The sequence below is a fragment of the Erinaceus europaeus genome, chromosome 6, assembly GCF_950295315.1.
Source record: "Erinaceus europaeus chromosome 6, mEriEur2.1, whole genome shotgun sequence".
Classification (NCBI taxonomy): Eukaryota; Metazoa; Chordata; class Mammalia; order Eulipotyphla; family Erinaceidae; genus Erinaceus; species Erinaceus europaeus.
In genome coordinates, this window is record NC_080167.1 from 65,838,435 (window position 1) to 65,864,575 (window position 26,141).

The 26,141-nt window shown below is 46.1% G+C and overlaps 1 long non-coding RNA gene across 1 annotated transcript; it reads left to right on the plus strand.

The window, feature by feature from the left end:
• Nucleotides 1-3,913: 3,913 nt before the first annotated feature.
• On the plus strand, nucleotides 3,914-16,180 carry LOC132539029 (uncharacterized). The gene is made up of 2 exons (XR_009550338.1): nucleotides 3,914-4,123; nucleotides 15,909-16,180. It is a non-coding gene; the product is annotated as an uncharacterized LOC132539029 (long non-coding RNA).
• Nucleotides 16,181-26,141: the final 9,961 nt, after the last annotated feature.

Genomic DNA, 26,141 nt, shown 5'->3' on the forward strand with positions numbered 1-26,141 from the left:
GAATCCAGAAATCAATCCATTTTACTATAGCAACAAAAAGAATAAAATATCTAGGAATAAACCCAACCAAAGAAGTGCAAGACTTGTATACTGAAAATTATGACTCACTACTCAAAGAATTTGAAAAAGACACAAAGAAGTGGAAAGATAGTCCATGTTCATGGGTTGGAAGAATTAACATCATCAAAATGAATATACTACCCAGAGGCATCTACAAATTTAATATTATCCCCATCAAGATCCCAACCACATTTTTTAAGAGAATAGAACGAATGCTACAAATGTTTATCTGGAACCAGAAAAGACCTAGAATTGCCAAAAAAAAAAAATCTTGAGAAGAAAGAACAGAACCGGAGGCATCACACTCCCAGATCTCAAGTAGTATTCTAGGGCCATTGTCATCAAAACTGCTTGGTACTGGAACATGAATAGACACACTGACCAGTGGAATAGAACTGAGAGCCCATAATTAAGCCCCCATACCTATGGACATCTAATTTTTGACAAAGATGCCCAGACTATTAAATGGGGAAAGCAGAGTCTCTTCAACAAATGGTGTTGGAAAAAATGGGTTGAAACATGCAGAAGAATGAAACTGAACCACTATATTTCACCAGATGCAAAAGTAAATTCCAAGTGGGTCAAGGACTTGGATGTTAGACCAGAAACTATCAGATACTTAGAGGAAAATATTGGCAGAACTCTTTTCCACATAAATTTTAAAAACATCTTCAATGAAACAAATGCAATTCCAAAGAAGACTAAGGCAAGCATAAACCTATGGGACTACATCAAATTAAAAAGCTTCTGCACAGCAAAAGAAACAACTACCCAAACCAAGAAACCCTTCACAGAATGGGAGAAGATCTTTACATGCCATACATCAGACAAGAGGCTAATAACCAGAATATATAAAGAGCTTGACAAACTCAACCACAAGAAAACAAATAACCCCATACAAAAATGAGGAGAGGACATGGACAGAATATTCACCACAGAAGAGATCCAAAAGGCTGAGAAACACATGAAAAAATGCTCCAAGTCTTTGATTGTCAGAGAAACGCAAATAAAGTCAGCAATGAGATACCACTTCACTTCTGTGAGTAGGTCATTCATCGGAAAATATAACAGCAACAAATGCTGGAGAGGTTATGGGGTCCAAGTAACTCTCCTGCACTGCTTGTGTGAATGTATGTTGGTCCAACCTCTGTGGAGAACAGTCTGGAGAACTTTCAGAATGTCAGAAATGGACCTACCCTATGATCCTGCAATTCCTCTCCTGGGGATATACCCTAAGGAACCCAATACACCCCTCCAAAAAGATCTGTGTATACCTATGTTCTTGGCAGCACAAATTTGTAATAGCCAAAACCTGGAAGCAACCCAGGTGTCCAACAACAGCTGAGTGGCTGAACAAGTTGTGGTATATATACACAGTGGAATACTACTCAACTATAACAAATGGTGACTTCACCATTTTCAGCATCTTGGATGGACCTTGAAAATTTCATGTTAAGTGAAGTAAGTCAGAAACAGAAGGATGAGTATGGGATGATCTCACTCTCAGGCAGAAGTTGAAAAACAACATCTGAAGAGAAAACACAAGTAGAACCTGATTGGAGTATTGTAACAAAATAAAAGACTCTGGGGTGGGGTGGGGGGAGAATACAGGTCCATGAAGGATGACAGAGGACCTAGTGGGGGTTGTATTGTTATATGGAAAACTGGGAAATGTTATGGATGTACAAACTATTCTATTATTTTTTAATGTAAAATATTAATTCCCTAATAAAGAAAAAACAATAAATTTTAAAAAAGAAATATTTAGAGTCTGGAGTCTCTTTCTATCTCTCATGAACCATCATTCTACAAAGTAGATAGGACCAGGAAGTCTCTGTGAATGAAACGGTTGTTCTGACAAGATGACAAGTCCACCCAGTGGAGAGAGAGAGAGAGAGAGAGAGAGAGAGAGAGAAGCTAACCAGAAAATTTAATAGTCCAAGTAAAGGTACCCTCCTTAAAGATATGCACCCCTGAGGTTGGTTCTCTGCACAGCTGCATTTGGCAAACACAGCATCATTCTGGAAGCCCAGCTGATGCTAAGCCTTGCTGCCAACAGGATCCTGACACACACTGGTTGGTGTTTCCATCTTGCCCTTACAGCATCATCATACAAGTAGCTGGGAAACCAGCCCTGGGAGGCAGCTGAGGTGCAGAACAAAGAAGAGGAGGTAATAGACCAGAGTAATCCTGACAGGGTCTCCAGGGCCAGAGCAGTCACAGCTACCACAGCTTCCATGGCGTGGATGCCTTTATCTCCGCCATCTCCACCCACTTCCTTTTCCGACTTCACTTGAACATAATTCCCTTTTTCAGTCATGCAATTTTTATTTAGCTGTCTGGCCTGGCAGCTAGGTTCTTGCTCTTGTGTAAACATAACAATCCCCAGCTTTTCTATTCTGTTGTGGTTTACAGGGTGCATTTTTCCAGGGAGAGTAACTTGAACACCTCAGGGTATTGGCAGAGCCACCCCACAGTGCTAGGGAGTGGGGCACATGTGTGCTTTCAGAGGCCTTACTGAAGCTGGGGCGGGTCTCTGTGAAGGCTCCTGTGCGCTGGGGACAGAGTTTCACCGCCAGGCACAGACTGTGGTGCTGTTGGTAGGGAAAATGGTCAGGTTTATACTGTCTATATTTTACCACAACAAAAAATTTTTGGAAAAGAAAGAAGCAGCAGTGTATTATAAGCTTGCATAAAACAAAACTAGAAAGGTCTATAGAAAATGTACCTATATTCTTACAAATGTGTGAATATTTTATCAATGTTTCTTTTCTCCCTCAGACATCCCTTCTTTCATTCTGCCCTGCATGAAGATAATTGTTTTCTCACCAGTTATCAGCTCAAACTCAAGTCAGAGTGGCTCCAGGAAGGGACAGATGAAACGTTTTTTGCCTCTTGCTGAGGTCACTTTTCGATATACTATAATTCCTTTTCAAACAGAGGCCCAGGAACTTGGGGGTTCATTCTGTCACTGCCAGGAATCTGACAGTATGAGAAGCTTATTGTTGGCCAGTGGCCCCTGGCTACCAGTTCAGAATTTGTATAAGGAAAGCACTCTTGCAGTCACTGCTTCTCCACAGTGAGGAACGCCTAACTCTGGGTAAAACCAGCCTTTTCAGTCCCATCACAGATGATGAATGCCAAACTTCTCACGTACACCTCAACTTTTCTCCTCTGGTTCACTATGCTGGGGTGTGTTCCCCAAACCTCTGAGTTCCCACCCATGAAACCTCACCCTGTGCTGCTGTGAGGGTCTGGGTTTCCAGAATATTCACTCTCCCTCAGGGGGGCTATGTCCCTGAGGCAGACCTGGCTCATCAATGCCACCTCAGAAGGGAGGAAGGACAGAGGAGCAAAACAGTGATCATTGGGAGTCCAGTGGTAGCGCAGCGGGTTAAGCACATGTGGTGCAATGCGCAAGTACCTGCATACGGATCCCGGTTTGAGCCCCCGGCTCCTCACCTGCGGGGAGGGGGGGGGCGCTAGGCCGCTTCACAGGCAGTGAAGCAGGTCTGCAGGTGTCTATCTTTCTCTCCCCCTCTCTGTCTTCCCCTCCTCTCTCCATTTCTCTCTGTCCTATCCAACAACAATGACAGCAGTAACAACAACAACAACAATAATAAAAAACAAGGGCAACAGAAGGGAAAATAAATAAATATGAAAAAAAACCACAAACAGTGATTGTGGCTTCTGAAGTAGGCTTTGTATTGCCAGACCCGTTGCTTATAGCAATGGCGGCAGCACCCTGTAACCCACCGGAAATGTGTTTCATTCGTGGAACACGTGTGTCTGGAGGCTCATCCTGGAGACTGAAAGTGCCTGAGGTATGAGACACTCAGCACCAGGCTCAGCACAAGGTAAACCCATACTAATGCCAATGTCCTCAGTGTCAGTGTAGAAGTGCTTTGAGCTTGCCACCCTACGGACACGGAAGCCTGCTGGACCCTGCGTGCACTTCAGACACTGCCAATAAAGCCCAGTTGTACAACAGACTCTGGCGGAAACTAGAAGTGCTACAAACCTGCTGTGAGAACCACAGGCAGCAAAATAAGACAGTAACTTGGTGAGTGGGAGGTCATGCCGAAGTGGCCCACCAGTAACTTGTTCTCTAGTCTGACACCGTGGTCCCTGGCACCCTCCCCAGGGGTCCTTCCTTCCATTACTGAAATGAGGGGCTGCTGTCTAGGTAAAACCCCACGAGGGAAGGACTAGTGGGGGAATGAATTGTTATGTGAAAAACTGAGAAATGCTATGTGCCGGGATAGCCTGAGGGTACTTCTTCCCGAGCTAGTGCTCTCTGGGTTGGAGAGAACTCAACTGGAGCTGATCTAGGCTGCTGTGTGGGAGAGGGATCAGGAACTCGTGCTGCACCAACTTCCGCAGGAGATACACTCTGGAACTCTCGGAGCTGGAAAGCAATTTCCAAGTGTCTTTAATCAGAAGAGCAGCTGTTTTTATACTCTCTAAGTAGGGTGGAAACAGGATGTGATATAGAGAGGGTGGAGAGAAAAGTGACTGGTGAAAATCAGGGTGTGACAAAGAAGGGATCAGTGTGTGACAAGGAGGGGGTGGAGCAGGAGAGAATCCTATCATAGAACCACCAATGCCCTGGAGTGCTTTATGTAAAAGTGATTTATGTAAATAGACCAAAGCTTTGGATCAGTAAAATCCCTATATAGGCATATGGTTAAGCAGAAGCCAGGGGGAGGTGGCAACTACCCAACATCTCCCCCTTTCTTTTTAACTTTTTGCCATAGTATCAGGAGTGCGGGGCACTTTGTGAGGCAGGGAGACTGATAAGAGGCACACCTTTTTGGGGGTTCTACTGTCCCTCCTTGCTCAACCTCTCCATGGAGAGAGAGACTAACAGGATTGACACACCCCTCAGGCTCAAGCCCTTCCAAGCTCAACCATATCCTCACAATTCCCCAACATCTTCCTCTTACTTAATGGCCATATATAACTGGGTCAATGTCTGTAAAAGGCTTTATCTCTGTCAGGGGAATAGCAGTGTAGGGGTGAACGGAAACCTGTTGGGAAGAAAGCAGAATGATAGTGTGTAAGTGTCTTTAAAAAGAACTAGCACAAGACGGAGGGATAAGTAAGAGTAGCAAGAGACAGAGTGAGCCTGATGGGTGGAGGAGTGGGGGCCTGATAAGCCGAGGGGCTAGAGGGGTGATCTGGTATTGCAAAATCCCGAGTCAGCTGGCGGTAAGTTCTATGAACTGCTACAGTCATTCTTCAAGAAGTCCAGCAGTATAAAAGGAGTGTCCAGCAAGTTCTATAGAAGCATCAGTCCAATGTCAACGGCCAGGAAATAAATGCCACACGTCTATCTTGATGGAGGAGGACGGCCACCGGAACTTTTCTTCTCTGTAGAGAGTGACCTGGAACCGCCAAAACATGATGGGCGAAACAGAAGCAGGAAGAGCAGACACCGATGGTTGAGAGAAAGGCAGTAGGAAAGTCTTGTCCTTTGGAGTCTGTGAATCAGGTTCTCTAGATCGTGTCAGGTCACATCATGGGTTTCGGGGATGGCTGTAATTGTGGGTGATGTCAGAGGTCAGGGGTCCAAGATGGATTTCTGGGGATTCTATATGAGCAGATGCTTCTTTATGCGAAGGCTTGTCATAGCTGTAGTCAATTACTTATGAAAAAACTTTGTAACAAATTAGAAGTTTACTACAATTGATAACTCAATGATTATAACTGGTTTAGGTATCTTTATAATTTCGTGTAAAGGTCATCTTACGTGACCTTATGTAGCAGTCTTTATATAGCAAAGTTTTCATACCGAATTTAAGTTACATATATTGATTCTTAACTATTTTTACATTGGGTTTTTAAGCAAACTCAGGTTACTAGAGTTAACACACTTTAGTGACAATTTTTTTTTTTGGTACATTTACAATATCAGATTGATGCCAAATTTGTTGTGGATTAATTTCCACAAGATAGCTTACAGGACATTTTTGGGGGCCCTCCAAAAATGTCCTGTATAGAGAATTTGTATTTTAACTTAGGAGATGATGAATTGTCACATTGAATATTTAGAGTTTTACCTTAAACACTCAGTTACTTAAATGAATTGATTTTACCTCTTCTCGTAAAAATGTAACTTCGAAGTTACAATTTAACTGTTAAGTTAATGTTTACCAAACTTGAAACACGCATATTAAACATATAGTTTATAACACACAGGAGGAGAAAAACTTGTAAATAAGATATATCATTTCAAATGTGAATTTAGAACTACTGTCATAGTTGAACCATCTTTACTCACACAGTTTAAGACTAAACATTTCATATTGGTATCAAGACTTAAAAAAGAAATCAAAAGGGGGAATGAACAATTTTTGGACTGTTTCTGGATGTCTCCAGAAACCATGGCTGCGTCCAGCCGTTTGATATAAAGTCAGTTAACTTTCAGAGTACTCTGAGCACAATGGGTCATATAAAAATTTTGGTCACTCAACTCACTCAATTTTTTTTTTTCACTCACTCACTCACAAAACACAACTGGCCAGTCATAGCATAAGACATTCATTCGGGGGGGGGGGGGGAGTTCTGTGAATCAGATTTTTTTTTTTTTTTGCCATGCTGTATTATGGATCCTGGGGTGCATCCTGTAGCCAGTCTTCTTAAGGCCAGTCTTCTTGCAGTGTTTCTTGTTCTTCAGGGATATCAGCGCCATCATGTGGGTATTGCCGAACATGGCGGGCAGGAACCCAAACAGGCTTGGAGTAATTTTGTGGAAAAATACATGCGAAACCCCTCCCCATAGTCAACAGGGGGTCAGGTCCTTTCCAAATTTTATCAAGTGGGTCTTTCCATTTGACTTTAATAGCTGGGAGGGTGGGTGGTGTTTGCCAATGAAGAATTATAGGAGGTTGGTCTGAGTTTTTGTAAATATTAAAGAGATTTAATGTAGTTAAGGGTTTTGCCAGCTGGATATTAGGGGGGTACATTTCCCCTTTTTCTTTATTTAATTGAGCCTTAAGAGTTTGATGGGCCCTCTCAACAATGCCTTGTCCCTGTGGATTATACGGAATGCCTGTAGTATGAGTAATATTCCAGAGGGAACAAAAATCTTTAAATTGTTTGCTGGTAAAAGCAGATTCATTATCCGTTTTAAGTTGAAGAGGTAAGCCCATTACAGCAAAACAGGAGAGCATATGGCTTATAAGCTTTTTTGAGTTTTCTCCAGTCTGAGCTGTAGCCCACATAAACTTAGTGAAGGTATCAATTGAGACGAACACATATTTTTGTTTGCCAAAGTTAGGTATGTGGGTAACATCAATTTGCCAAAGAGCGTTGGCTTTTAAACCTCGAGGATTAACCCCTAGAGTCTGAATAGCAGGTGTTTTGATTAGACCTGCACAGGAGGAACATGTAGCAAGAATACGTTTTAACTGTGGCAGAGGAATATCAGGAAATCAAGCTCGGAGACCTTTAAGATTAACATGGGTTAGGGAATGAAAGTCAGGAGGATTAGAGACAGAGGCTAGGAGAATTCCTGTGGAGGCAAGGCGGTCAGCTGCAGCATTCCCTTCGGACAGGGGACCAGGAAGAGGGCTGTGGGAATGTAGGTGCTGAACATACAGTGGATGGGTTCGAGAACAGAGCATAGAGGCAATTTGAACTAAAAGAGGAGAAAGTGGGTTGTCATCAATTCTTACATAAGATCAAGCAAGCCATGGAAGTAAGTTAACAGTATACACACTGTCATAAAAAAGGTTGAAGGATTCTGGTACAGCTTTTAATGCAAGGAAAACAGCATAAAGTTCTTTGTACTGAGGGGAATTATCAGGAAGTTCAGTAAAGAGAGGTTTGGGGTATTGCTGGTCTGGATAATATATAAGGGCAGCAGCTCCCTTTTTTCCACCACCAGTGAACACTGTAGGAGCAGAGGGGATGGGATCTCGAGAGAAAAGTTTAGGTACTAGTAGAGGCAACAGAGGTAAAGAAGCTATCAAATTATTAGAGGGAAAATGATTATCTAATTGTCCTGGAAAACCCATTAAACTTATGGCAAATTGAGAATGGTGGCGTATGAGCCATTCTGTATCAGTGAGAGAAAAGATTGAATCTGGTTCCCTTCCTAAGACTTGAACCGATCTGTTTCTTCCTTGGCAAACCATAAATGCTAAGGCATCAATCTCGGTAAGGAGTCTTGGAGCTCCACCTACTGGCGTATGAAGCCATTCGAGAACGCCATGTTTCTGCCACAATGCCCCCACTACCGTGGGGGTGGAGTTAAAGATTAGAAGATTTACTGGAGAGGAGGGGGAGAACCGAACGAGGTGCATGTCCTGGAGAGCCTGGTTAACTTTTTCCAGAGCCAAGGATGCTTCGGGGGTTAACATACGCTTTGAGGAGGGCTGTTTGTTTCCTTTTAACAGATCGAACAGTGGTTGCAGGCAGCTCGTAGGCAGATAAAGATACTGCCTAAGCCAATTCAAATTTCCAAGAAAACTTTGTAAAGAAGCAAGAGTGAGATTAGAAGGAAAAGTAACACAAGGTTTTAAAGGACGAATCTGCGTTAGGGAAATCTCTGAGCCTAAGAAAGATATTGGAGGGATTAGCTGTATCTTCTCAGGAGCTACATTAAGTCCACTTCTCTTTAAGGCAGGGATTAGAAAATCACGTAGGGCGGAGAGATCTGTATCCAATTCTCCCCATATTAACACGTCATCCATATAATGAAAAACCTTAAGGCCCTTATGAATATATGGAAAAAGGGCAGATTTAACAACCTCTTGACAAATAGTAAGACTATTAGCCATGCCCTGGGGCAGTACCACCCATTCAAATCTATCGGCAGGGCTGGCATTATTAATAGAAGGAACAGAGAAAGCAAAACGTTTACAATCTTGTGGGTGTAAGGGAATAGAGAAAAAACAATCCTGTATATCAATAGCTATGATTGGAATTCCTGTGGGAATTGTGGAAGCAAGAGGCAAACCCCTTTGGGGGGAGCCCCAAACCTGCATGGTTTTATTAACTGCACGAAGATCTTGGAGGAGGCGCCATTTTCCTGAGCGCTTTTTAATTACAAAGACTGGAGTATTCCATGGGTTCCGAGAATGACGAATGTGTCCCAAAGATAACTGCTCTTGGACGAGTTTTTTTTTAATTTCTAGCTTCTCCCTAGGCAAAGGCCACTGTTCCACCCAGACAGGCTCATTAGAAAGCCAATCTAAGCAGGGAGTTCTGTTACAAACAGTGGCAGTTAGTATTGGGGGTGCTGGTTGGGTCTAGCAGTCTCACAGAAGTGAGTGTGGTGTCCTGCAGAGGTGTGTGAGGATATCACTACATCTAAAGATTCCAGCAAGTCTCTTCCCAATAAATTGGTGCTTATATCAGCTATTAAAGGCTGAAAGCGTCCGGTAGTCCCTTCTGGATCTTCCCACACAAGGGAATCTCGTGTGCGGAATGCCTGAGTCAATCCTCCAACACCATGTAAGCGTGGTCCTGGGAGGAGTTCCCAACTCTGGGGAACCTCTGCTTGTCTTAATATTGTCTTATCTGCTCCTGTGTCAATCAAACACTTAAAAGGAATATTACCAATCTTTACTGTCATAGTTGGGTGACCCCTTTCTAAAACAGGGGTGGTCCATAAAATCTCAGGCTCTGAATTCGAGCTGTTCTCTTGCTCCAGCCGGTTATTTCTATGCTGGAAGTTCCCACATACCACGGGTTCCTCCTTCTGCTCACCCTCTGTTATTGTTACTTGGCGTGGTGGGTGTAGCGATGGATTGGGTCCCAAGCTGGGCTTCTGTTTGTGGAAGAAGGGCACAGCACCAAGCGGGCGACCTGCTTCCTTCCCTCTTGGGGGCGGGGCTAAGGGAAGCCCCATACCTAGTTTAAATCCCTGTTTACATTTGGCAGAGGCGTGCCGTTCCTATGGAACCTTGACCAACAATCTCTCCTCCAGTGAAATCCTTTCTGGCATCTGGGACAAGGCATTCGTGGTCTCTGATTCCCTGTCTGGAGGCGGGGTTGCCCTGATTGGAGGTGGGGTCCCCCTGACTGGAGGCGGGGTCGCGGTCTATTTTCTGGACATTGGTTACGCCAATGCCCTTGGCGACCACACTGAAAGCAAGCTCCTTTTTGCTTATGTAAGGTAGCTGCATAGGTAACATAGGTCCTTGAAAAGAGCTTGATCTGAGATCCTGTGTAGCTAGAATCCAAGTATCTGGGTGTTTGTTTTTAAGAGTGATACAGGCCTGTTGAAAATGCGGAAGCATTCCATCCCAGACTATGGATCGCAGAAGGAGAAAACGAGCGTCAGGATTATAAATCTTCCTTTCCAAACTCGACTGGACCCTGGCAATGAATTTAGTGAGGGATTCATCAGGTTCTTGTTGCAGGGAGAGAATGGGGGCTGAGGCTGCTCCCATGGGTGGTGTTAATCGCTCCCATGCTTTTAATGCACACAGGCGTACTTGATCAAAATACCCCGCTGGAAACTTGGCTTCTGCCTGTTGAATCCCTGTTTCTAATTGGCCTGTTCCAAACAATGCATCAAAATTACCCTCTGGCTGATTTTGAATATTTTCCCGCGATTGTTGTAAACATTCATCACGAAAGAATGCCTCCCATTGCAGGAAGAGGGGGCCTGGGAGCGTAGCACGAGTCACATCTCTCCAATCTTGAGGGGTATTAAGGTTCTGAAGCAAGCCTTGTAAAATGGACCTGGTCCATGGGGCATGAACACCGTCATCTTTGATAGCCTGGCATAGTTCCTTCAGGTCTGTGGCGGAATATGGATACCAGGCCTGAGGTTTTTGTCTATTGGGGGCAACATTGACCGGAAATGTGTGGACTTGCTCTGATAAGTGTGTAGCGGTTGGAGGAGTCATCGAAGTGGAAGCTTCTGGACAAGTGGCCGAAGAAGTGGTTTTGTAGGCTACAGGAGAATTTGGACATGTGTCTATCAAAACAGGGGTGGGTGAAGAAGCAGCTGTGGAGGCAGCAGGAGGTTCCGGACACGTTTCTGCCAAAATGGGGGTGGCCGAAGAAGTGGCTGTGGAGTCCAAAGGAGAATTCGGACACGTGTCTGCCAAAATAGGGGCCTCAGGGCAAGATGCAGAGGAATTAGGGTGGGTCAAGATCACGACAGGCCTTTGCTTCTTCTTGTTTTTAAGGTGCTGGTTAAGTTCTATGATTACTTCCTTTATCTCTTGGACCTCAGCCTCTAGGTCCTTAAGCCTTTTGAGAGGTTGCCCTATATATCCCTTAAAAGCTGCTATGATGATCAACAGGATATAAGGTGAAGCCCCAAGAAAAATGTCCCAGATATATAAAAATTGTATACTGGAAAAAGAATGCAGGATTTGGAAAAGATTTTCCATGGTGGAGAGATCTCAGGAAAACAATAAGAAAGAAAAAAAATCACAGTGCCTTAACACAATATTGCAGATACCCAAAAGGTGTGTACTTATCTAAGATGTCTTCTTGTAAATCTGCTGCTTACGGGTCCCTGTTCAGGCGCCAGATGCCGGGATAGCCTGAGGGTACTTCTTCCTGAGCTAGTGCTCTCTGGGTTGGAGAGAACTCAACTGGAGCTGATCTAGGCTGCTGTGTGGGAGAGGGATCAGGAACTCGTGCTGCACCAACTTCCGCAGGAGATACACTCTGGAACTCTCGGAGCCGGAAAGCAATTTCCAAGTGTCTTTAATCAGAAGAGCAGCTGTTTTTATACTCTCCAAGAAGGGTGGAAACAGGATGTGATATAGAGAGGGTGGAGAGAAAAGTGACTGGTGAAAATCAGGGTGTGACAAAGAAGGGATCAGTGTGTGACAAGGAGGGGGTGGAGCAGGAGAGAATCCTATCATAGAACCACCAATGCCCTGGAGTGCTTTATGTAAAAGTGATTTATGTAAATAGACCAAAGCTTTGGATCAGTAAAATCCCTATATAGGCATATGGTTAAGCAGAAGCCAGGGGGAGGTGGCAACTACCCAACAGCTATGCATGTACAAACTATTGTATTTTACTGTTGACTGTAAATCATTAATTCCTCAATAAAGAAATTAAAAACAAACAAACAAACAAACAAAACAAAGCCCAGAAGTGTACATGCAGAGAGTGTCCGGGTTGGGGGGAGAAGAATGCATGGAGAATATGGAAGCTCACAGCCATGCCTGTGCCCTGACCTTTGCTGCCTTTATCTGGCTGCTCCTGGGTCCTTTCCTATCAACTGGTGATCTGGTCACTCCCAACAGTGTGTTTAAGGGGGTGTTGATGTTACCTCACAAATAGCAACAATGGAAACCCACCAGGTGCTGATCAGAGCCCTGGGGGAGTCCCAGGGCTGCCCAGGCTGTGACCAGAGACGCAGAGACAAATATGTATCTGTGCATGTCCACACATCCCAACTCCTCACACAGCACAGGGGACCACTCACTCGCTCTCCGCTCTCGGGCTTTTCTGGTTTATCCCGCAGTCTTTGTCCGGGGTTGGAAAGGGGGTCCCCAGTGTTTGGGTTGTAAGTCCTTGCTCCAGCTGTCCATCTAGGAGCCAAAAAGGCGTGTAACAGGCAGTGCAAAGCGAGGGCAAGTAAATACCAGAACTACCTCTTCTGCTTAGTTATTTCCAGGCAGTGTTGGAAGCTAATACCTCTGTGGATAATCAAGAAGCGATTTATAATCACAAAGCCTGCTCAGGCAAATTACAACAAGTGAATAAAGTGTGACAATCAGGGGGGAAAAATTGTTCCCAGGGAGCTATCATTGATGGGTGCTTTTAAAAGAAATGTCACCACGACAAAAACATTTCTGAATCTGGGTCGGTGGCACTAAAGGTGTCTGCTGCTCAGATGGCTTTGTCCTTGGAGCCCTGGGGAAGGAGAGGGTTTGCTCTTACTCTCTGAAGTTAGGCGCTTGGCCAGAGGGGTGAACTGAAAGGCGGGTTAATAGGAGAAGTTACTCATATATTCATTTTTGAGTGATGCCGGGGCCTCCTATGTATGATTCCACCCTTCCATAGACAACACTTTCATTCTTTAAAGAGAAACCTAGATGGAAAGAAAGAGAGGGAGTGAACGACAAATGGCACAGCATGGCTTCCGCATTCCCAGAACTTCCACTGGTCCTGTGGGGCTCCCATGTGGCACTGGGCCTTAGACCCAAGGACTCACACAGCATGGCAGACCATGTACTGGCTGAGAGATCTTCCTTTCCGCCCCAAGAACATTCATGTTTTAATGCTACTCTAGTTTTTAATTTTTTAATTAATTAATATTTATTTTACAAAGTCATAAGATAACAAGGGTATAATCCCACACCTTTCCTACCACCAGAGTTCTGCGTCCCCATTCCCTCCTTTGGAAACTGCAGTGGTTCTTCCAAGGTCACAGAAATGGGTTGACTATTATTTCTAGAACTATTTATCTCTTTTCCCATTTTTCTATAGTCCTGCCTTCTCTTCCTAAGTCATACCTACTACTTCTGAGTGTGCCCCCCCCAATCCTTTTTTTTTCCCCTTTCCTCTCTCCAAGTCCTGATAAAATTGGAATTCAGAGTCCTCAGGTGATCTTCCCCTAATATTTGCTCCTCTGGGAGTATGGACAATGTTAATATTTTGTGTGTGTGTGCCTCCAGGGTTATTGCTGGGGCTTGGTGCCTGCACAACGAACCCACTGCTCCTGGAGGCCATTTTTTCCCCCTTTTGTTGCCCTTGTTAATTGTTGTTGTTACTGCTGTCAGAGAAAAATGGAGAGAGGAGGAGGAAGACAGAGAAGGTGAGAGAAAGATAGACACCTGCAGACCTGCTTCACCCCTTGTGAAGCGACCTCCCTGCAGGTGGGGAGCCGGTCCTTGTGCTTGGCACCACGTTCACTTAACCCACTGTACTACTGCCCACCACTCAACAATGTTAATAATTTTTACGTCCACAGAGGCCTTCATATACAAGAGATGAAGACTCAAAGAAGTATAGAAGCCTAACAGCTCACCTGCCATGTTAAGACAGAAGGATTGGTCTTGGAGCCATGAGCAGACAAAGCACTGCTCTCAGGAACCATGAGTGGCACGCAGCAGACCAGGGTCACTGTACACAGCTGTCTTTGTGCAGGTCCACTGTGGCCCTGGCTACAAGATGCTGCTTGTTCCTGGTCAGAGAGGGCCTCTGACTCAGGCACATTTGATGACCTGTTTTAAGTAGCGAGAAGAGACCTCTGCAGGGGGCTTTCAACATGAAGTCTTCAACATGCAAAAGTAGCAGCATATCTGGAGATCTGGAGTGACTGCCACCCCCTTCAGCAGTCACACCATGGTCGCAGTCTGACGGGAGTGCCAGGCAGTTGGGAGGAGAGGTCTCTGAGTGAGAAGGGGCAATGCCCCTCCCAGGAGGTCAAGGAGAAGCCAGCTGCGGGGTGGGGGTGGGGGTGGGGCAGGGAGGGCTGTTTCCTGCCTCAGTGGGTCCCTCTGGAGTCAAGGAACTGGGCAGTCAGGTAGGAGGCAGAGGAATGAGCTGAACAGTGGGCACAGTGCTGGGGCAGCGACCGTGGCTGAGGTGCAGCGAGGCTCTGGGCTGGAGGTGGGGGGAATGTGACCAGAGCTATGCAGAGCCTCCCAGCTCAGCTGGCAGGGCACCCCACTCAGTGAGATGCAGCAGCTGCTTTGCTCTCTTGAGTGTTTCATCGTTTATTAGAGCTTGTCCTGTGGATGCTGTGTGTCTTCCTTCTCCCCACGAGAGTCCTTTACCTGCTGCCTCCTCTCCCAGTTCCCTGTCACTCACTCTATCCTCACGCTGTAGGGAGCAAAGTTCCAGTTTTCGTTCTAATTTTCAGATAGAAATATACTCTTGGAATGGTTTTGAGTGGAGACGGAGAGGCCTCCAGCTCAGGTGAGGGCAAATGCTGCAGCTCTGGACTCAGAGTGAGAGGAGCAGGGCTGAGCGAGTGCTGACCAAAGTGAGAGCAGGACAGGAGGCTCTCGTCCTCTGGGAGGACACAGGCAGGTGCTTTCTGGGCCAGCAGCTGAGAAGGAGGAAGGGGAACTGTGTCATCAGAGTGCTTGACGTCAGTGTGGTCTGTGAGCAGTTCGTGTGTGTGTGTGTGAGTGTGTGTGTGTGTACATACCAGGAAAGGCCCATATTGGCTCCAGTGACATCTGACTAGAGAAAGAAAGATGAATAAAAATCATAGAGATGGGAGTACGGTGGTAGCACAGCAGGTTAAGCGCAGGTGGTGCAAAGTGCAAGGACCGGTGTAAGGATCCCAGTTCGAGCCCCCGGCTCCCCACCTGCAGGGGGTTTGCTTCACAAGTGGTGAAGCAGGTCTGCAGGTGTCTGTCTTTCTCTCTCCCTCTCTGTCTTCCCCTTCTCTCTCCACTTCTGTTCCATCCAACAATGACAACATCAACAATAATAACTACAACAAGGGCAACAAAAGGGAATAAATAAATAAATTTTTTTTTAAATCATATAGATGTGGCTACACTTAGCCTCCTGAGGGGCTAGGGTAAATATTTAGGGGAAAGCTGGAGCACTTGTGACCTAATAACTGAAAGTGTGCATTCTTTAAAAAAAAATGCACATTTTCTCTTCCCCGTTGTCTCTCTCCCGCCCCCAGTCTGTTTAACTTTCTTTAAAGTCTGGAAGATGGACTAGTTAAATATATAGGATCCAGAGAATAAAAATAAGCCTTGTCTGCCTTCTGAAATTAAAGCTGGGAGCATTTTACTGAGTTGATATGCTTGCCAGTGAATTAGAACTCCCAGTGGTTTTTTTTTTTTAACTATGTATACAGTGAAATTTTAAATGCCAGTAAATTAGCACGTGCCACTCCCCCAGAGAAATGATTATTTACTATAATGGTATCCACTTTGGTGTCATTCTAGGGCGAGGGATATGAACGTCCATTTGAAGTCTAGTTGCTGTGTGTTCCGACTGCAATAGGACCGACCTTTGGCTCTCCTTCCCTGGGCTTCTGTGCTCTCAGATGCAACCTCACCAGCTTCCTGCCCTCATGCCACTGTGCCCTGCCTCTCCAGACTTCACCTCTACCTCCCCCCTGCCAGGAAAGATGATCTTCTTCTTCAGTCTACCTTCATCCTACCACTGATCTTTAGGTGCTTAATTCAGACCGCAAGCAGATTCTTTTCAGAGTGAAGGCATGTCTCTGTTCATTCCATGTTCAACCCAATGTGGCTCACACTTTTCCTGTCAAGTCATCTTCCAAGTCTGTTCTAATTATCTTCTTAGTAATGTCACAATTAACAACAAATGTCCCTGGGTCTACGTCAGTCCAGAGGGACCTTCGTGTTGCTAATGGCAGTGTGTGGACAGTGGCTGGGTCTCAGGGGGCATCACCTCACGAGCAATGCTAAGCTCAGAGCCAGTCCAGAGTAACGGAGGGTCTTCTAGGGTCAGCTAGACTTGGATACTATTTGCCTACTATTTCTGGCCCTAATCTGAAGCAATGACTCCATTTTCACAGTCCTTCTGTCTTTTTTTTTATATTTTCTTTTTTTTTCCTTCTTCAGCTTATTCTCTTCATCCCATCACCTGCCCTTGTTCTGTTTTTGGAATCTACTTTTTGAAAAGCCAGTGGATCTATTCCCAGGGACATGGTGTCGCTGGGCTCACACATTAGTGACCAATGAATGTGGGGAGTTCTTTGACTGAGACTCTACAATGAAGGGGCCGGGTGGCGGCACACCTGGTTAACGCACGTTATAATTCTCAAGGACCCAAGTTCGAGACCCCAGTCCCCGCCTGCAGGGTGAAAGCAGGCTTGCAGATGTCTCTCTATCTCCCCCCTTGATTTCTGGCTGTCTCTATCCAATGAATAAAGATAAAAAAAATTTAAAAAGAGACTATACAATCAAGTAGGCTGCAGAGGTGGAGAATCTTCGAGTGGTGAATGAGGGAGGTAGAATGATAAGTCTTTTGGATGTGAAACCCCAGAACTCACAGTTCTGAATGGCTATATAAGAGACGTTTTCATCTATTTGTGGTTGAAGAGCATTTTAGTTACTTCCAACTCTTGGCAACTATGAATACTGTATCTCTAAATATTAAGTGATACATAATTGCCCTGGGATGCAAATATCCCCCCCAAAACTGATATCATTCATGTAATCAATTAATGTAATCAACAACTGCTAACTAGTTGGAAAACTGTCACTGAATCAGACATTTTGAATTACACAACAAAAGTAGGGGATGACACCAACACTGTTGTCTGTCAGGTGGCCAACCATGTTGCAAGTAGCCTGTGTTGTCTGTGTCTTCCCTGAGAGGTTGCTGTGGTAAAGACATTCTCTCCTTACTTTGTCCAGTGCTGTCTTCTCTGACTTCCTGAATATCTGCATTGAGTAGTGTTCTGGCCGTGCTACGTCCAGCCTGGTCACTGTTGGGGCAATGTGGTGTCCATCAGTGTTGTGTTTCCACAACAGCAGAATTTAAAAAGTTTTGGGATCTGTTTTGACTCCCTGCCGGGTGATGAGAAAAGGCTTGCAGCAATCAGCTCTGAGTTCCTCTCACATCATGGCGTTTAGAAGGAGAAGCGGCATGCTGGACATGAAGCTGAGCCTCTGGGACGGGACAGAAGCCGCTCTCCATGTGAAGTCAGCCAGGCCTGGGCTGGGCGCCCATCCAGGAGCCAAGGGAAGCTCCCATCGTAAACACTGATGGCCGGCTCTGGCTTGGAGTGCTGGCTGGCCACGGCAGAACAACCCAAGTGAGTCATGTTTCATAAAACCAGGCAACCCTGAGGAGACCCTTGGAGTTCCCGGCTCCAAGTCCTGGGCCCTGGCCCCCAGGTCAGGCGCAGGAGTGGTTCCTGGCTTCCTGGTGTTGGCCCAAACCATGTTTTTCACATTCTTGGCCCACACAGAATTTAACATCTAGGCTGGAGACCTAGGTTTAACAAATCACAAGGTTTCACATAAAATGGCATTTTTGGCTGCTCGGTGTCTGGCCCATGCAATCACATGAAGCTGCTTGGCTGAGGCAAAGGTACTGCCCCTCTAGTTTGGTGCTGTCCCTAAGCCAGCCCTGGCCCAGCTAAGCCAGTCCCAGCTTAGCACCACAGGGCAAGCCCTGGGACACCTGGTTTAGACTAGGTACCAGGGGATGCTTAGGAGTGACCGTACTGGGGTGCCTCTTAGCTCATTAGGACAGTGTCCTGTGTGGTACCCGGGTTCTAGCCCGACCCCTAACACATTCAAAGAGACTACAGACTGTGGTCTCTCTAGCTTTCACTCTGGTTCTCTGTCTCTGTCTAATAACAGACAGCAAACAAGCAAGCAGTCAGAGTGACTGCACTACATCTCTCAGTGGGAAGAGACGGCCATGGTGACCCGTGATGGGAGATTCAGGGAAGGTTCTTAGGCTTCAGTCTGTGTCTATCAACAGTCAGGTCGATTTGGGTTGGGATTCCTTATGTTTAAAACATTCTGAACACAGCATGCTCTCCCTGGGGATACACACATGAGTTTAGTGCAAGTTTAGCCTTTATTTTTATTAGAAGTCACAGGCAGAAGAAAATGAATGGTCTTAGACAGACAATTTGGCATTTCCCTGGTTGATTTCTTGGTTTCTTCCTTCTAAAAATCCACTTGAATTTACTCTCAGTTCCACGTGTATGAATAAGACTCTCTCTAGCATTCTTTTAAAAATTATTTGAGGACATTTGCTTTTAAAGAGGTCTTAACAAACAAAACCAGAACATAATGTTCTTTAAAAATCATTAAGTTGGGAGTCGGGCGGTGGCGCAGTGGGTTAAGCGCACGTGGCGCAAAGCGCAGGGACCGACGTAAGGATCCCGGTTCGAGCCCCCGGCTCCCCACCTGCAGGGGCGTCGCTTCACGGGCGGTGAAGCAGGTCTGCAGGTGTCTATCTTTCTCTCCCCTCTCTCTCTGTCTTCCCCTCCTCTCTCCATTTCTCTCTGTCCTATCCAACAACAAAGCAACGTCAACAATAGCAATAATAACCGCAACGAGGCTGCAACAAAAAGGGGGAAAAATGGCCTCCAGAAGTGGTGGATTCATGGTGCAGGCACCAAGCCCAGCAATAACCCTGGAGGAAAAAAAAAATAAATAAAAAATAAAAAAAATAAAAATAAAAATCATTAAGTTTATTGATGTTTTTTTTTTCCTTATCTGAAGCTCAATAGCAAACATTTATTCTCAGATTGAGTCTGGAACAAAAGGTCAATTTATTGTTTCCCTTAAAAACTGTTTTGACTAGAGCACCAATGCTCTGTACTCTTCGTGTTAGTGTTTACTTTCCAGCAGCTTCACTAAGGTGTAATGGATACGCAAAACAGTTCCATACACTTACATGCAATTCGCAGAGTCTGGATTTGTGCAGGAGCCTGTGAAATCTCCCCAGCCTGGATCATCTTACTTTTCTGCAGAGCACAAGACAGTCTGGCTCAAACTGAGGTGCTTGGGTGGAGGAGGCGGAGTGAATGTTGAGAGGAGGTAGGTCATGAATTCACAGCCACCCATAAGAAAAGGGCAATGATTCTAGCTGTACCCACTGAGCACTGTGCAGCATTTGAAGGAGAGACCACGATGGCTTCTTCTGTTTTGCCATGGAAGGGGGACCGATGGCTTGGTTAGGCTGGCAGTATACTGGCAAACAGAGGCTCCTGTTATTATCAGATGCGGTGGCATTTAATCACCAGAAACTTTGATAGCTTTGCTGAGTCTGAAGTCACAGTGTCAGCCCCGGATTACCAGGTGACAGAGCTGTGATGTTTTTTACTAAAGATGCCTGTGTTTTCTCCCTGGTTAGAAATGTTTACAGAAATGGCCGTGGAAGGTGGCAGGTCTGACCTTCTCTTCAATGGCTTCTGATGGTTCTGTCTCCTGAAAGACGTTCTCTCCATCCATGTATGGAGCAGGCCCATGCTGTTCTCATCTGCTGCTGACTGCCAAGGAGGACACTCGGACATGCGTGCTGGGGTGCAGCCCAGCTGGGGGAGATCTGCTAGGCCCCTGTGGCCTGCTTCAATCTAGATGCCTTAAGTGGCATCTCTGTGAAAAACGGCCTGTAAGAAGTGACTGGGGATCTGGGACTGAAAGGTTGGTGGGGTGCACCTTATATGCTTTGTAGTTGAGATAGTTGCTAAGTAAGAACCCTAAAGGTGAAACTTCTAGTCTGTGTCTGGACACAGCCTCACTGGTGTGGCCAGATCTCAGAATGCCTGCTCTCCAGTCCTAGCGGTCGTGTGACCGATGCCGACCCGAGGAAGAATGGTGTGCAGTGATCATGGCTGAGGAGCCAGGCCTCGCTGCCATCGAAATGGCAGCCTTCTGCACTTAACCTCTGCATGGAGAGGCTGCCTGCACCCTGTCCCAGAACTGCAGCCCCTTCCTCATCGGGGACTGTGCCTTGTCGTCAGGGGGCATGTGGTGAAAGCATTAGAGACAGGTGTGTGAGGGTGTCCCTTTGCCTCTCTGATTGCTTGTGAGATTCAGGGCTGTAAGTGCAAATGGAGGTGTGTCACCTGAATCTGCCTGCCATGTTCCCTCCAACTACCTTGGAGACCTGACAGCTTCGGCTCAGTGTCTATGGATGGGGCATCATCTCTGGTCTCCAGGTCAGATCCCGGGGAGGCTAGCATCTGGGTCAGGGCTTGCGTGGCCTTACAGACACATTGTCACTTTGCCTTATTGATCAGCCTGCCTGTGATGGACCGACTGGAACACTCACACACAGGCAATCTCAGTGGGTGGGAGGAAAGATGAGGGAGCCTCGCAGAGATCTAGTCTGTCTGTCCATCCTACTGGACTGTGAGCATAGAAAGTGGGGGAGCGCTAAAGAACAAGGAGGCATTTGGTCCTGCCAAGAACACAGGGTGTCTCCATTGGCCCGCTGTTACCATGATGGTGAGAGATGGTGTGGTGCGTTCAAATCTAAGTGGCCCATGGGGCTGGCTTTCCTTCCCAAGCTGGAGCAGCAGTTTCTGGTGGGAGATTAGTTTATCCCGGTGACCTGCTGCTCTAGGTCAAATCAATGTAATAATTAAGAATTATTCTAATAATAATAAGAATTAAGAATTACTCTATCCCTTACAGATGGGCAAGTGGAGAACCATCACTTATCGAACTCTCATTGCCTGTAGAGCAATGATTCAGCCCCCCACACCTGACTCTGCTCCTACCGTTAAGCTGACTTTTTGAAGTCAATTTCCCTGCTCTGCGGAAAAGAGGAGTAAGTGGGTGGGAGTCCACTGGGAGCTTTTGGAGCTTTCTGGCATGGAGCTGCTCATCTGCATGTCCACCAAATCCAGTGAAATTGGTCCGTGTCTGGACAACAGCAAAACCACGGTTACTCAGCTTTAGTGGGTATTTTTTAAGTGTTCAGAAGCAAATACAGGGATGTGTGTATGTGTGTGTGTGGGGGGGTGGGTGTTGGTATGCTTCTAAAAACCCCTTCTGTTTCATTTGGTTTAAATCCCCCCTGCTTAACACTGCATTCTATTTACATAACCACTGTATTCTATTTACATAACCGCTGTTAAGCACCACCCTCCCTCCAGGGCATTGGTGGTTCAGTGGTAGAATTCTTGCCTGCTCCGCCCCCTCTCCTTGTCATATCCTGATTTTCACCAGTCACTTTTCTCTCCACCCTCTCTAAGTCACATCCTGTTTCCACCCTACTTGGCAAGTACATATAAAGACAGCATTGTGAGTTTTACGGTACTTTACTTTAGTTTAGTCTAGCTTGGTATAGATTGTGCTGTGTCCAGCATGAATAAAGAGATACTGCCTACAACACAGCCATGAGTCTCGGGTCACCTGTTACCTGCCCGTGAAGCCAGCCTGGCGAAAACAACATATGGTGCCTACAACGTGGGACCGGACCTGTGCAACTCCCAGATAAGTGAAGACTTTGCCTACCTATGCACTATGGTCTTCTCTTCTACTTATGAAGAGGTTTGCCAAAGCCTCTACTGTTTCATCATGAGACAGTTACTCTGTCTCTGGAACATTTTGCTCTGGGCCACACTTTGTTTCCCTGACCGGGAACTTTGGTTTCTTGTGACCCTAATCATAGAGCTCAGGAGATGCACTGAGATTTCTCCTTGGGCTTTCTGGATTCCCTCTCCCATGTTTCCTGAGGAAAAGGACTACATTTTGCTCCGGACCACAATTTGGTTCTTTATGACGGTGATCGTAGACCTTGGGATATGCATGGGGATTTCCACTGGGACTTTCTGGACTTCTTCTCGCATGTTTCCCATGGAGAAGGACTACTCTAATTTGAGGAGCGTTCTCCAGTATCCTGGCAGTCCCCAAGAATGGAGACAAGTGCTTAGTTCTACTCTCCTGATTGGATTCTTTCTTCGATGGGAAGACGCTTTTAAAAGTAGGTGCCTGAAGCAATACAGCAGAAACAGTCAGAAGCACCCTAAATGGAATTTCAAGGAGCTTTTTAGACTAGGACGCCCTCCGGGGACTCTTGATGCTACATGGTGAGATCTGTTTCATAAGAGAGTGATTTGAATGACTGAATTTTTGCTTCACATTGACTTAAAAAAAAAATGCTGGACGCAGCCATGATTTCTAGAGACATCCAGAAACAATCCAAAAAATTGTTTTTTTCCCTCCTTTGATTTCTTTTTTACGTCTTGGCATAAATCTGAAACGTTTAATCCTGAAACGGTATGAGTTATGGGTGGGGCAGATAGTGGAATGATTATGTTAATTATTCTCATGCCTGAGGCTTTTAACCGTGATTCTTCTGTTTACCTTTCCACATTTTATTGAGTTTAAACTGTTTAAACAAACTTTAAAATCATACTAGAAAGGACTTCCAATTATAATGGAGTTATCAATTATAGTAAACTTCTATTCTGCTACAAGTTTTGTTTGACAAGTAAGTGAATTTCAGCTGTCAAGTCTTCACATGAAAAAGCATCTACTCAAATGGAATTCCCAGAAATCCATTTGGATCCCTGTTCTCTGACATCGCCCACAAGATGGAATGACTACAACACACCCCCGGAGACCAATGATGTGACCTGGCACGACCTGAAGAAACAGATTCACAGACTCCAAAGCTCACTCTCTACAGAAAAGCAGAATTCTGGTGGCCGACATTCCCCATCGAGACAGACATGCAGCGTTTCATCCCCTGGCATTTTCTTCCATGGTCATCTACTTTGTACTGGCACCTCCATTGGACTTACTAGTACATGCTGCTGTGTTTCTCAAAGACTGACTTCAGCCAGTTGCCTTGAGACTTTATAGACCATGTCTCCTCGCCTGCAGGCTCTGTCCCCAGAGGTAGAAAACTCTTCCTCCTTATTAGGTTATGCCCACAGAGGTAGGAAACGCCCTTTGAGGCAAGAGATGCCCCCATAGGCATGAAGCGCTCCCAGAGGCAAGAAATGTCCTTTCGCCTGCTAGGCCTTGCCCTTTGAGGCAAGAAACGTTCCCCTTGGCATCACGCTGGTTATTGCTGTTAGCCTATTTTGTTTTCCATGTCTTATGCCAGTTCTTTTGAAAACACCTGTACGATATAAGTTTCTGTTCACCCCATAATCCTGATACTATGGCCATTAGTTAAAAAGAAAGGGGGAATTGTTGGTATGCTTCTAAAAACCCCTTCTGTTTCATTTGGTTTAAATCCCCCCTGCTTAAAAAGAAAGGGGGAATTGTTGGTATGCTTCTAAAAACCCCTTCTATTTCATTTGGTTTAAATCCCCCCTGCTTAACACTGCATTCTATTTACATAACCACTATATTCTATTTACATAACCGCTGTTAACAAGCACCACCCTCCCTCCAGGGCATTGGTTTTTCAGTGGTAGAATTCTTGCCTGCTCTGCCCCCTCTCCTTGTCATACCCTGATTTTCACCAGTCACTTTTCTCTCCACCCTCGCTACGTCACATCCTGTTCCCACCCTACTGGGCTAATATATTTATAAGGACAAGATTGTTTGTAGTTTTTAGTTTTAGCTTAGCTTGGTATAGATTGCGCTGCATCCTGCATGAATAAAGAGATACTGCCTACAGCTCAACCATGAGTCCCTGATCGTCTGTTACCCGCCCGTGAAGCCAGCCCGGCGAAAACAACATGTGGGGACAACTTATTGATCCAAAGTGCCTCTGGAATTGCAGAAAATCTTACTAGAACATCCTAGGACCTCCTAGGGCTGAGGTCTAGCCCTGAGGGTACAGGCAGAAGCCACAGAAAATTCTGACACCTCTGGGCCCAGGGTTGCCTGACCTTCCTGGAGATAGGCTGCCCACCTCTGCTACTTTGCTAGTGAGCTGTACGGGGATTGGGGAGGTGATACCACAGGTCAGAGATGGTGAGGGGGTCACAGGTGGGAGGGCCCTGGTTTTCTAGTCACTGTCTACAGGTAGCAGCCTGTCTTCTAGAAACCCGATACTTGGGAGCAAAATGGGGAGGAAGTGGATTCCCACCATGTGAACTTGCTGGAACTTTGCAGTATTATCTATCTGGTGGCCATGAATCAAGAGACTTTGGATCTGGGATGTGAGCTTAAGAACTTTGCTCTTGGGAGCCAGGCAGTGGCGCAGAGAGTTAAGCGCACATGGCTTAAAGTACACGGACCGGCATGAGGATCCTAGTTCGAGCCCTGGGCTCCCCACCTGCAGGGGGTTCGCGTCACAGGCGGTGAAGCAGGTCTGCAGGTGTCTATCTTTCTCTCCCCCTCTGTCTTCCCCTCCTCTCTCCATTTTTCTCTGTCCTGTCTAACAACAACGACTGTACCACCACCACCACCAATAACAAAAACAAGGACGATAACAAGGGCAACAAAAGGGAAAAAAAATTAAAACTTAAGAACTTTGCTCTCAACCTGTGGACTGAAATGAGCAAATAAAAACCAGCAGTACAGACACGAGTTGGGTCAGAGATACAGAGATACAGAGCAACCAGCAGACTGTGGCAAGCCCCAAGCGCCTCATTTGCCTTCAGGCTGAGGGAATGTGCAAAGGACGATATTAACTGGCTAACAACTGTTCCCGTTTTTAACTTGATGTGCATCAGACTGAGCTCGCACAACAAATCAGGTACTAAGTACTGCTTCCTTTCCATTTTGTGTAAGGGGAAACCAGTTTTCCTCAAGATGGAGTGACCTTCCAACGGTGACATACAGGAAGGAGACAGGGCAGTGAGCAGACCCCAGTGTGTCTGTCCACAGCAGGTAATGAGCAAGGTGGACTTGACGGACCTTCTGGGGCCCACAGGGCAGGGCTCAGACAGGGTTGTTTCTCTAGGGACAGTGTCAGCTGTGGAGAGAGCACATGTGGGCCTGTGTCCATGCATGAAAGGTGCATCTATTGGGAACACCTCACACGCTATGTCCACACTGCTGTTCACTGTTGATTTTCTTGAGATCTCAGTTCAGAAATAAATGGAAGCTTCTCCCTGCACTAGGAATCACCCATCCCCAAATAAATTCAGGAAAGTCACTGGATATGCACTATCTGGGCCTCTGCTGGGTCTCAGAACCCTGGAGGTTGTCAGGAAGGCCACATGAGGTGTGTATGGGTCATCCAGGACACACCGTCTGGGGGGTCACTGCTGTAGGAGAGGAGCCTGCGGCACTGAACTCAGACACCTCCAGGGTGACGTCAGGGGGCCACTGCTTTAATGCAGAAAGTTCAGGGATGAAAGTCAACGGGACTTGACTGCCCAATTGTTTTTGTGGCTGAGAAGATGGAGGATGCCTAGTTCATTTTATCCTGCAGACAGAGTAATGACTGAGCTCCCAGAGTGAATGTAATCATGGGTACACACACAGGCACAATCACGTGGGCACTCGTGTCTGGCCACACCGCTGAGTTAACTCATCCAAACGTAAGGAAGACTAGCAGCATGGGTAGAGACAGACACTGACCCCATTCCAGGATATCAGGAGCGAAAGATCAGCATCAACTTGCCTAGCTGACTACAGGCTTCGGACACAGGAGTACTTCACAACAGGAATGCCTCGCTCGCGCTCTCCGGTGAGTGGAGGGGAGGAGAGAAAAACACCAGCCAGTGCTCAGAAGGCAGCCTGCAGCTCTCAGAGGCAGTCAGTCACCAGAGAAGAACCCACCCCATATCTTCAAGGAGAGGCTCTGAATAATGCATG